Source organism: Pelophylax lessonae, assembly GCF_965119305.1.
Source record: "Pelophylax lessonae genome assembly, chromosome: 5".
Classification (NCBI taxonomy): Eukaryota; Metazoa; Chordata; class Amphibia; order Anura; family Ranidae; genus Pelophylax; species Pelophylax lessonae.
In genome coordinates this window covers 558,983,197-558,994,021 of record NC_138772.1, presented here as the reverse complement: position 1 = coordinate 558,994,021, position 10,825 = coordinate 558,983,197, and the positions used below count along the sequence as shown (strand labels likewise).

Sequence of the window (10,825 nt, the reverse complement as noted above, 5' to 3'; positions counted from 1 at the left end):
GGAGTTTGAAGGCAACGGTGACTCTGGAAAAACAGTGTCCGTAAGTACAGAGGAACTTGCCCAGGGGTCTGCCAGGAAGGGGACCACTCCAGAGTGTAAAGTCAGTGGATGGGTGTCAGCACTCAGGCCGTGAGAGTAAAGGGGGTGCCAAGTTTAGAACCCTGAAGAGAATATCCAAGCAGGAACATTTAAAGCATCTTCACTTCAGTGGCAGAGTGAAGCATCGCCTTGCCGCATCCTACAGTTAGCTGTCCTTAAGACTGTAAATAGTTAATAGTTGGAGTATCCCACTCATCCCATCTCCTATTCAAGTTCTCAATAAAAACACAAAAACAACATCCCCTGGACTGATTATTGACTGAGCCAAGAACTTTCATTGCTGTTTATTTGCTGTCAGTTGCTAAGGGTAACCCAGGGGAATCCAGAAAGTGTAATTCTCAGCAGTCCTCTAGGGGACAGTGCTACATATATGTCAGTAGAGAGCATATTGGCGGTGTATTACCAGGTATGGCCACTAAATGTCAGTAGAGAGCATAGCGGCGGTGTATTACCAGGTATGTCCACTAGATGTCGGTAGAGAGCATAGTGGCAGTGTATTACCAGGTATGGCCACTAGATGTCAGGAGAGAGATAGCAGCGGTGTATTACCAGGTATGGCCACTAGATGTCAGGAGAGAGCATAGCGGCGGTGTATAACCAGGTATGGCCACTAGATGTCAGTAGAGAACATAGCGGAGGTGTAGTATCAGAAAAGCGTGGAGGGAGAATATAATTGTCAGATTCTGCCTGGCTTACTTGCTCTCTCTTCCTAGCCTCCAGCATTGTCGGAATCACTGACCCAGGCAAACCTCTATCCCTCAGCACCTGGCATTCAACATCCAGGCTGTCAAATCCAGCAATTGTAAAGCAGGATGGTCCTCCCTGAGAGGCAGTCTCCAAGGGATGTCGGCGAACAATCGCAGCAGGTCGGCATACCAAGGCCAGCGAGGCCAGTCCAGGGGCCACCAGAATGACCAGAATCCCTTCTGCCTCGATCCTGTGCAGAAGATGCGGGCGAAGATTGATAGGAGGGAAGGCGTAGATCAGACAGTACTGGCCCCCATAGGACCACCAGAGCCTCCGTGGCATCCGCCAGAGGATCCTGTGACCTTGCCACAAACCTTGGTACCTTTCTGTTGAGCAGAGACGCCAATAGGTGCACCTCAGGGGTGCCCCACCTCAGACATATCAGATGAAACACATTCAAATGAAGGGACCACTCCCCCTGGTCCAACGCCTGCCGACTGAGATAGTCCGCCTGCCAGTTTTCCACACCTGGAATGTTTACAGCAGAGAGGGCCGAAGAGAAGCGTTCTGCCCACTGGAGAATGTGGGATACTTCCAGAGCCACCAACACACTTTTTGTTCCGCCCTGGTGATTGACATAAGCCATGGCATTGTCCAACTTCATCCACATCGGGAGCCCCCGGAGACGAACTGTCCAGTGAACCAGGCACAGCTTGATTGCCCAAAATTACAAAACATTAATTGGTAGTCTGGATTCCTCCAGCGTCCAACAACCCTGAGCGAAGATCAGTCTCAGGACACATCCCCACCCAGACAGACTGGCATCCGTAGTGACCACTGTCCAATATAAGGGGAGAAAAGATTTGCCCTCCCGAAGAGCCGGTGAGCGAAGACACCAGACCAGAGACCCCCTGGTTTCCCAGCTTTCCCTCTGATTGTCCAGAGACTTTGGACACTTGTTACATTTCACCAGGATCTCCCTTTGGAGGGACCTCGTATGGAACTGTGCAAACGGAACCGCCACAAAGGTAGACACCATCAGGCCCAGCACCCGCATGCAAGCACGGATGGAGGACCATCTCCTTGACAGCAATTGATGAATCACAGCATGAAACTTCTGGAGTTTGTCCAGAGGAAGGAATACTCTGTCTAAAGTTCAATCCAGAGATGGACCCAGAAAATCCAATTTTCTGGATGGCATCAGAGCAGACTTCTGGTAGTTCAGAAGCCAACCAAACTCCTTCAGGGTCTGTATAGTGATCTCTACGTCGTCCATCATGGCAGAAGAAGACTCCTGTCACAAGAGGAGGTTGTCCAGATAGCCCAGTATCGCAATCCCCCGCTGATGTAGAAACACTAGAACTGGGGCAAACACTTACTGTATAGTGCTCCCCTCCTACAGCAAAGCGGAGGAAACGCTGGTGACGGGCACAGATTGGAATGTGCAGATAAGCATCCTTGATGTCGATAGAGGCAAGAGAATTCCCCTAATGTAGGGAAGCCACTACCATGTGAATAGACTCCATTCTGAATTTCTGTAGCCATACAAAGCAGTTCAGGGCCTCGAGGCCCAGAATAGAATGGACTTTGCCCTCCTTATCTGGGACCATAAACAGGTTTGAATAAAAACCCTGAAACCATTCTGATACTGGAACTGGGACAATCAGTCACTGAAGCAACAGGTCCTGCACCGCCCCGAAGAGAGCTTGCAATTGGTCCAGGGACAGACGTACATTGGAAGGAAAAAAATCCTTTCCAGAGGGCAAGAACGAAGCTCTTTCTTGTAACTGGACCGAGTGACTTTGTGGACCCATTTGTGATTTACCAAGAAGCTCCACGGGCCTTGAAACCAATGTAGACGTCCCCCCACCCCAGGCATTGGTAAGGGCGCACCTTCATGCTGAAGGGGCCTTGTCCGAGGGTCTAGAGAATCCCGCTCTCGGCTTGCCAGACCAGGGCCGCTTGGAACCCCCCGAGGAGGGCTTGAAAGGTTTTGAACCCTTGTCAGTGGACACTGTGGGACGAAAAAAACTTTTTTGTGTGCCGAGAAAGAAGGGCCATGTCTGCAACGAGGTTCTTTCCCCTTCCCAGACTGTGGAAGAAAGGTATTCTTCCCCCCCTGAGACTCCTAATGATGTCATCCATGATAGCCCCAAACAGGCCATCGCCTTGAAAGGGTAAATCAGTCAGAGCTTATTCAGAAGTCCGTTCCGCAGACCAACACTTAAGCCACAATACACGCCTAAGCACCACTGCTAAAACAGAACTTAGAAATCAAGGGAGCCACATACAAAGAGGCATCGTGGGGGGGGTGTTGCGCATGGTGCCGACAAGACGCTTCTAAGCAGAGCTCTGTCCAGGACACAGCTTTCCTACCCTCGCAATGCCTACAAAAGCCTCTGAATCCCGTACCACTGTAGGTAAACCATCCGGGAGGCGATCGCCCACAAAACCGCCTTCCACATGCTCCAATAAATGCTTCCTAGCGTCTGGCAAAGGCAGCCCAAGCACGCAGAGTGACAAGGCCTGTGTCTCCAGAACCAGTAGGTCTCCGTCCACCCACGCTGCCTCACCTCATAAGAGCTCACCAACATCTTCATTCATATCTGAAAACATGGATGATCCCGGCTCTCCCGCTGGCTCAGATATGTCATCCCTAATGCGGGGTCTTATATAGAATTAGCAGGGATGTTCCAAAACTTACAGACGGCTTGAGATCTGACATCTCTTACTTGCTGACCCGGGTGGAAGATTTGGAAAAGCGTCATGACTCACAAGAGGAAGCTATAAGAGAGCTTCAGAACAGTCACCCAACTAACAATCGCCCGTCGCTCCACCTTATACAAACTCAAAGGACCAACAGAACAGGAATCGCCGCAACAATTTGCAGATTAGAGGTCTCCCTGAAGCCACTAAAGATGACGATTTGGAAGACACAGTCCGGGGAATCTTCAACACTATCCTAGAGAGACCCGCCAGTGAATCACTACTGTTTGACCGTATACACCGTGCACTTTGCCTGAAAAACTTATCCTCAGACCAACCCAGAGATGTGATCTGCCAATTACACTATTTTGAATATAAGAATGCCATCATGGTGAAGCTCCGAGGCACTCCGGTTATCGACTTTGATGGCGCTGCTCTCAATATACTAGATACCCTGACTTGTCTAAATAGAGCCTGGAACGCGGCAGAGCCCTCAGACCTCTTCTTGATCAGATTTGGTCCGATGGTGCTACGTACAGATGGGGTTTCCCTTTTTGCCTCATTGCCACTATTGGCGCTCTTCTACTCTGCATTTCCCAGAAGACCTCCCAGGCTTTTGCCATGATCTCAATATGACATCCATGGAGCTCCCAGGCTGGCACGACTCCATCCCTGTCTTTTCGGTCATTCCTGACTCCCAGTGGTGCAAGACACCATCTAAGAAAAAGTGTCCCTCTATCCCTGGATCTACCCAGAAGAATGGATAAGATAACTGTGTTCTTACTCCCCTAACATTTCCTAAGTATTCTTGACTAGGGATGATCGAACGGTTCGGGTCGACCATCGATTCGACCCGAACATTGACTGTTCGAAATTCGGCCGAATTCCGAACTTTTTGCGGAAAAAGTTCGGAATTCGGCAACCAGAACCGCCCAAAATGCAATGGGACAGGAACTGGGCTTTAAAAGCCAGTGATTGGACCAGAAACATCAGTAAAAGCCAATTGAGGGGGCAGGAGGATGCTAGGAATGTGATTGGAGTGACTAGGGGGTCCAGAGGCCAATCGGAAGAGAATACGCCCCCCAGTATATAACATAGCCCCGCCAAACCTCTAGCACTGTAATACAGGGCTGTGGAAGAGAGTAGAAGCAGTTCTGTTACTCCTGCTGTAAAAGTGTCATTTAGCAATTATTAGTGTGAGGAAAGGGATATCTAGTGTAGTTAGGGTACTATATACCACTATAGTCAGATTCAATATTCTAGTTTCTGTAGGGAAAGTGTTAAGTGTCAGGGTGACCGTAGTATAGTTTAGGGTGAACTGACTCTGACTGCTATGCCAGGGTGACAGAACTTATCCATGTCAGGGTGACCGCCATAAGAAAAAGATCATTTTTCTTAGAATTAATAGTAGAGCAGGGATGGGGCTCCGCTCCTGTCACACCTGGCCGTTTTTGTTTCAGGCGTTTATTGGCCTTTTTTGTGGACGTCTTTGGAGGCAGGCATGACATCTGAACTTCTGTGTAGGGGTATATATACACACACACATATATGTATATATACACATATACACAAATAGGTGTGAAAGTAGCGGAACCCCATCCCTGCGCTAATGAAATTATTTGCAGGGATGGGGTTCTGCTCCTATCACACCTATATGTGTGTATGTGTATATATATATATATATATATATATATGTGTATGTGTATATATACCCCTATACAGAAGTTCAGATGTTATGCCTGCCTCCAAAGACGCCCAAAAAATGCCCAATAAACGCCTGCAACAAAAACGCCCAGGTGTGTTGTTGCAGGCGTTTTTTGGGCATTTTTTGGGCGTCTTTGGAGGCAGGCATAACATCTGAACTTCTGTATAGGGGTATATATACACACACACATATATGTATATATACACATACACACATATAGGTGTGATAGGAGCGGAACCCCATCCCTGCAAATAATTTCATTAGCGCAGGGATGGGGTTCCGCTACTTTCACACCTATATGTGTGTATGTGTATATATATATATATATATATATATATATATATATATATATATATATATATGTGTGTGTGTGTGTGTGTGTGTATATATACCCTTATACAGAAGTTCAGATGTCATACCTGCCTCCAAAGAAGCCCAAAAAATGCCCAATAAACGCCTGAAACAAAAACGCCCAGGTGTGAAAGTAACGGAACCCCATCCCTGCGCTAATAAAAATTCTAAAAAAAATTATCCTTTTTTTTCTGGTTCTGGACATGCTACAGAGCTGAAACTTCACAGGTACACTTTTTAGACCCCCCAGACACTAAGTCTAAAGAAATCTCATTTTTTTTTCAATAATTTTTTCAATAATTGGCTCTATATCAAAAACGACAATTTTTAAGAACTTTTTTTTGTGTGATTAATAGTCCCTGGGGCATGACCCAGAACCCTTGGCACTTTTTAGGGGCATTTATTGGGTTTTAGGGCTTTAAAATTGTGTTTTTTGATTACCGAAGTTCGGGTCCCATTGATTTCAATGGGGTTCTGGAATCCGGAAGGGAAGTTCGGGTGTTCTGGTCGAACCAAACTTTTCAAAAGTTCGATCATCCCTATTCTTGACACTGTCACCTGCATTATTACCGGTGTCTGACTTTATATGTCTCCTCCTTCGATTTGCAGTACACAGAGTACCCGGATCTTCACAATGGTTATTTTTTATTTCTTTTTTCATATTTTACTGTTTATCTTTAATTGCCATCTTTAATTGTTGTTACTGGCATTGCCTGTATGTTTCTCTCTGTTTTATAGCTGTACATTGGATGGAATTATCTGCCACGTGGTTTGATGTGTCCCATTTCTAAATTCTACGCCCCCCCTCCTTTTGGGGTCAACAAGCTCAAGCGGCCCTTCCACATCTCTAGCTGGACCACAAGTGTCGCCATGGCTAGCTGCTCGATCTCGCCCCCCACACACGGAACTCCGCAGTTACATGTGTGAAATTTATATATACACCAGTTGGTTATACTTTATTTTGTTTTTCTATGCATATTTTCTCTATTCCCTCTTCTTCCCCACCTCCCCCCTTTCCATTCCTAGGGAGGGTGGTGGCTGCCTCCTCCTCTGTAACAGTGGCACGTGGCATCAGGAGGTCATCCTGAGGGCCAGAGGAACGGAGCTGAACCCAGAGGTCCAGGAAAAGCTGACTGAGGGGCAGACACTGGAGACCCTAGAAAAACAGTATCGTGAGTACAGGGGATCGTGTCAAGGGGCCTGACCTGAGGGGGGCCACCCTGGAGTAGGATAGTCAGTGGACGGGTGTCAGTGGTCACGAGAGAGGATACTAGGAGAGTTTCCTGAAGATATCTTTAGTTCATCAAGTCATCTGGAAAGAGACTTAACCCTAAATCCACCTAAGTGGCAAGGTGGATCAACAGCCTGGCTGTATCTACAGATAGATGTCCTCCCAACTTTGTGCATAGTTTATTTGGAGTATCCCACTATTTCCTTCTACCATCCCTAAATAAACACCAAAAACAACTACATGCCCCTGGACTGATCATTTACTGAGCCAAGAAATAAAGTGTTAAATTGTGAATGCCAGTATTGCAAACGGTAACCCGGGGGGGACCCGAAAGTGTAATATCCAGCAGTCCTCAAGGTGGCAGTGCTACCCATGGGTTACCGCAACGGTTGCTAGAGAAATCCCGCCAAGTAATGCTATGCTTTCCCAAGTAATGTACTGGAGTGTCAGTGAAGAGGATGATATCTGCTCTACAGTGATCAGTGAAAGTGTGCTGACAAGTCAAGTTAGTAACAAATAGACATTTACCCAGGAAAACAGCATGTGTTCTCAAGTAAGATGCAGGAGAGTTGATGGAGAAGAAATGCACTGTGTTGTACAAAAGGACTGTGTCTGCTTTACAGTAATCAGTGCAAGTGTGGATGGTGGATGTGGATTCACCAGGAATCCCTAAGGCATGCCTGTGGCAGAAGCGGTGCAGCCTTTTTACGGGGCATCAGAACAGCCCAGGGGGCAATTGCCCCCTGGCCCAGTCCTCCCCTGCCCAGGACACAGGGATCGGTGTGTCGGGGGTCATGTCTGTACAATGTATTGTGAAGAAAATTGTTGACCGTGCAATTCATGACAGCGGGACAGTTTTCCTAAACAGTATGGGAGGTCAGTTGGCTTGGGAAGAAAGAAGTGCAGCTGAGGCCCAGGTACAGACGGAAAGGGCAGATGTGTGTGTGACGTTTAACACAATCTGCCACGCAGTGACGTTCGTGCTGGCTAAGCAGAGTTGTAGCAGCAGCGAAGAGGTTACTGTGCCGCGCGGGAAGAGACCTGCCTAACTGGAGGAGCCACCGCCGAAGGGTCAGCTAGTCTCCGAGCGGAGGAAGAGAGCTGATACATCAATCAATACTTTGACGCAGTAGTGGGCTTGAGCACGATATGGCCATATGGTGGGACCAAACCCCCATTTTTATTTATGGATTGTCTTCAGATTTGGTAGTTATTTCTTTTGCATTTGCGCGCTATTCTTTTTTAAGATACATCAATCATGCCTTGGGGTGTAGCTGAGGAGCAGACATGTGTGTGGAGGAGCAAGATGGCAGATGCTGGAGTAAGCCGGAACGCAGGGGCTATCCCACTTGTTGGCGGAGTGCCTGGAAAGTTAATGCAATCACCGGAGTCAGTCCTGTGGGACACAGGAGTTCGGTTGGTGCCCACTGGAAGACTGGCGCTGTGCAGCGGAGGAGACAAGGATCATCTTGGCCTGGTATGTAGCTGATGCTGGAATGTGTCTGTGGCAAACACAGCCACTGTATATTGTCCTTTGTGTATGCATTATGTTTATTGCATGTGTATACCTTTAAGAACCAAGTGGTTGTAATGTGGATCAAACAAGCAATCTGTATTTTAAGAGGATTCAGGGTAGCCGTCGTTCGACTACCGACCAAGCAGCAGTCGGCCATTTTGGATCCTTTGTTCGTCCAGCGGTATTTGGTCGTCGAGCGCCTGGAACTAAAATCTGCTACTCAACGGCACAAATACCGCTGGACTTCCATACCGTTCCGGAGCCCGGTCTTTTGGTAATGTGGTTCCCTAGGTTCCATCGGTAGTTTGAAGTGAACTCAAGTGTAAAATGTATTTGGTACGGCGTTCGGCTATTTCAGCTGGGATCTGAGTGATACTCTCACGAAAGGTGTGCTCAGACCCCAGCTATCTACCAATCGTCCACTCGTTTAAAGGTACCGAATAATGGAAGACTTATGATTTTTAATGTATTGCAGATGTTTAGAAAATGGTAGAAGTGTTTCATAGACCCATGCCAGTGGGGTGGGGTTTGTTATGTTGAATACCTGCATTCCATTGTCCTATTGTTCCTGTCTGCCTTGTAAGCTTATTATGGGATGTGTGTTTGTGTGGGGGATGGCTCAAAGAGGGAGGGGATTTCGCAGAGTGTAGATCTCTTGTTTTTTCAATAAACAATTCATTCGAGTTGACTCCCAGCCTATGTGTCGTCTAGTTCTTGGGAGGGAAGGATGGTATAACGCTACCTGGATTTTTGCATGCTGTACCTGCCTATTTGGATTATTACCTGTTTTCCTGTCTACCAGCGGAGACCCTGTAGATTAAACTACTTCTCCGCTACAACTGGTGGCAAGCAACGGGATTTCAAACCGCTCAGCAGATCCACGATCGGCAGTACCTACCGAAAAAAGAGGAGAGGCAGCAGCACAACGGAACGAGCCATTCGGATAAAACCAGCATTCGGGAAATATGTCAAAGTATACGAACGCTTGGTGAATGGAGGTGAATTATGCAGCATTGAAAAGAACTACATTGAAGGAATTATTGCAAGCTAGAGGGGGAAACGCCAGCCACAAAACAAAAGCGACCCTTGTAGCAGAACTCATGGAGGAAGACAGAGCAACCCCTGCAGCAGGCCCACAGGAGGCAGAACGCAGCAAATTTGACAAGGAGCTACAGGGCAGACTGGCCTACTACCCAGAGCCCCACTCAAGAGAAATACTGGACCGGCTGATGGCGGACGTACAAGAATACCTGGTGGTCAAACACCAAGCAAGTCAGCGAGCCAAGGAGAGAGCTCCAACGTCTGTCCACATTACCCAGGGGAGGCCCAAGATTCCGTACCAGGCGTTTAAAAGCTATACCGAAACTGACGGCAAGGTGGATGATTACCTACAAGATTTCGAAAGGTTATGCCACCTGCACAATATCAGTGCGGAGGATCGAGTACCCCTACTGGCAGGGAGATTATCTGGTCACGCAGCAGAGGCATACCGTGCTGTACCCGACGAGGACAGTACAGACTATGCCAAGGTGAAGCAGGCCATTCTAGCTAGGTATGCGATTACCTCAGAGGCCTACCGCCTAAAGTTCAGAGATATTAAAAAGCTCACCAGAGACACTCACACAGAATGGGCGCACTGTCTACAACGAGCGGCAAAAGGATGGTTGGAAGCCACCCAAGTCAACACCCTAGAAGACCTGTTCCAGCTAATGGTAATGGAGCAGTTCTTTAACGGGATACCCGCTCATCTGCAGAATTGGGTGCGAGATCGGAAACCACGCGCTCTACAAGACGCAGCCAAGTTAGCGGATGATTTCCAAGATACCAGGAGGGAACAGCGCACTCAACCAAGAGCAGCCTATGGGGCAGCACCAGTACCAGCCGTAACCGCAGCCGTCCCAGCACGCCCGGGGGTAAGCGATAACACCTACATCCCCAGGTATCAGGCTCGCCCCCCGATACGATGCCACACCTGCAACCAGCAGGGACATATGCAGCGGGACTGCCCCTGCAACCGATCACAGCCCAGCTGGAATACCCCGGCACCCGACAACTGGGCAGCGGTTCATTGTGCCCAAGCGGAACCCTACAGAGTACTCGAGGTTCCGAGCTTCCACCGAGGAAACCTCTGGGTACGCTACATGAAGTCAACCCTATCCAAGCAGCTTCTGACAACCGCCAAGGGCACCAACAAGAGGTACAGATGGAGGGGAGAAAGGTACAGGGGTTGCGAGACTCTGGAGTTACTATAACGCTGGTCCGCAACCACCTAGTACCCAAGCGCAACCTCACAGGGGAGTGTGTGGCAGTACGTGTAGCAGGGGGAGCGATCTACAAGATCCCCACTGCCAAGGTACACCTGAATTGGGGAGCAGGGAATGGGAATGTGGAGGTGGGCATGATGCAGGATTTACCCGCAGACGTTATTTTGGGCAACGACCTGGGGGAGCTGACTTCAGCTTTTGTTCCCCAATCTGCCATCCACGAAGCTTATCCGGTTGTGACCCGGCAGCAGGCTCGCACCACCTAA

At 48.4% G+C, this 10,825-nt stretch overlaps 1 pseudogene across 1 annotated transcript; it reads left to right on the top strand.

Moving 5' to 3' along the window:
- Nucleotides 1–9,287: 9,287 nt before the first annotated feature.
- On the top strand, nucleotides 9,288–10,825 carry LOC309556214 (annotated as a pseudogene). The gene has a single exon. The product of its transcript is annotated as an uncharacterized misc_RNA (transcript).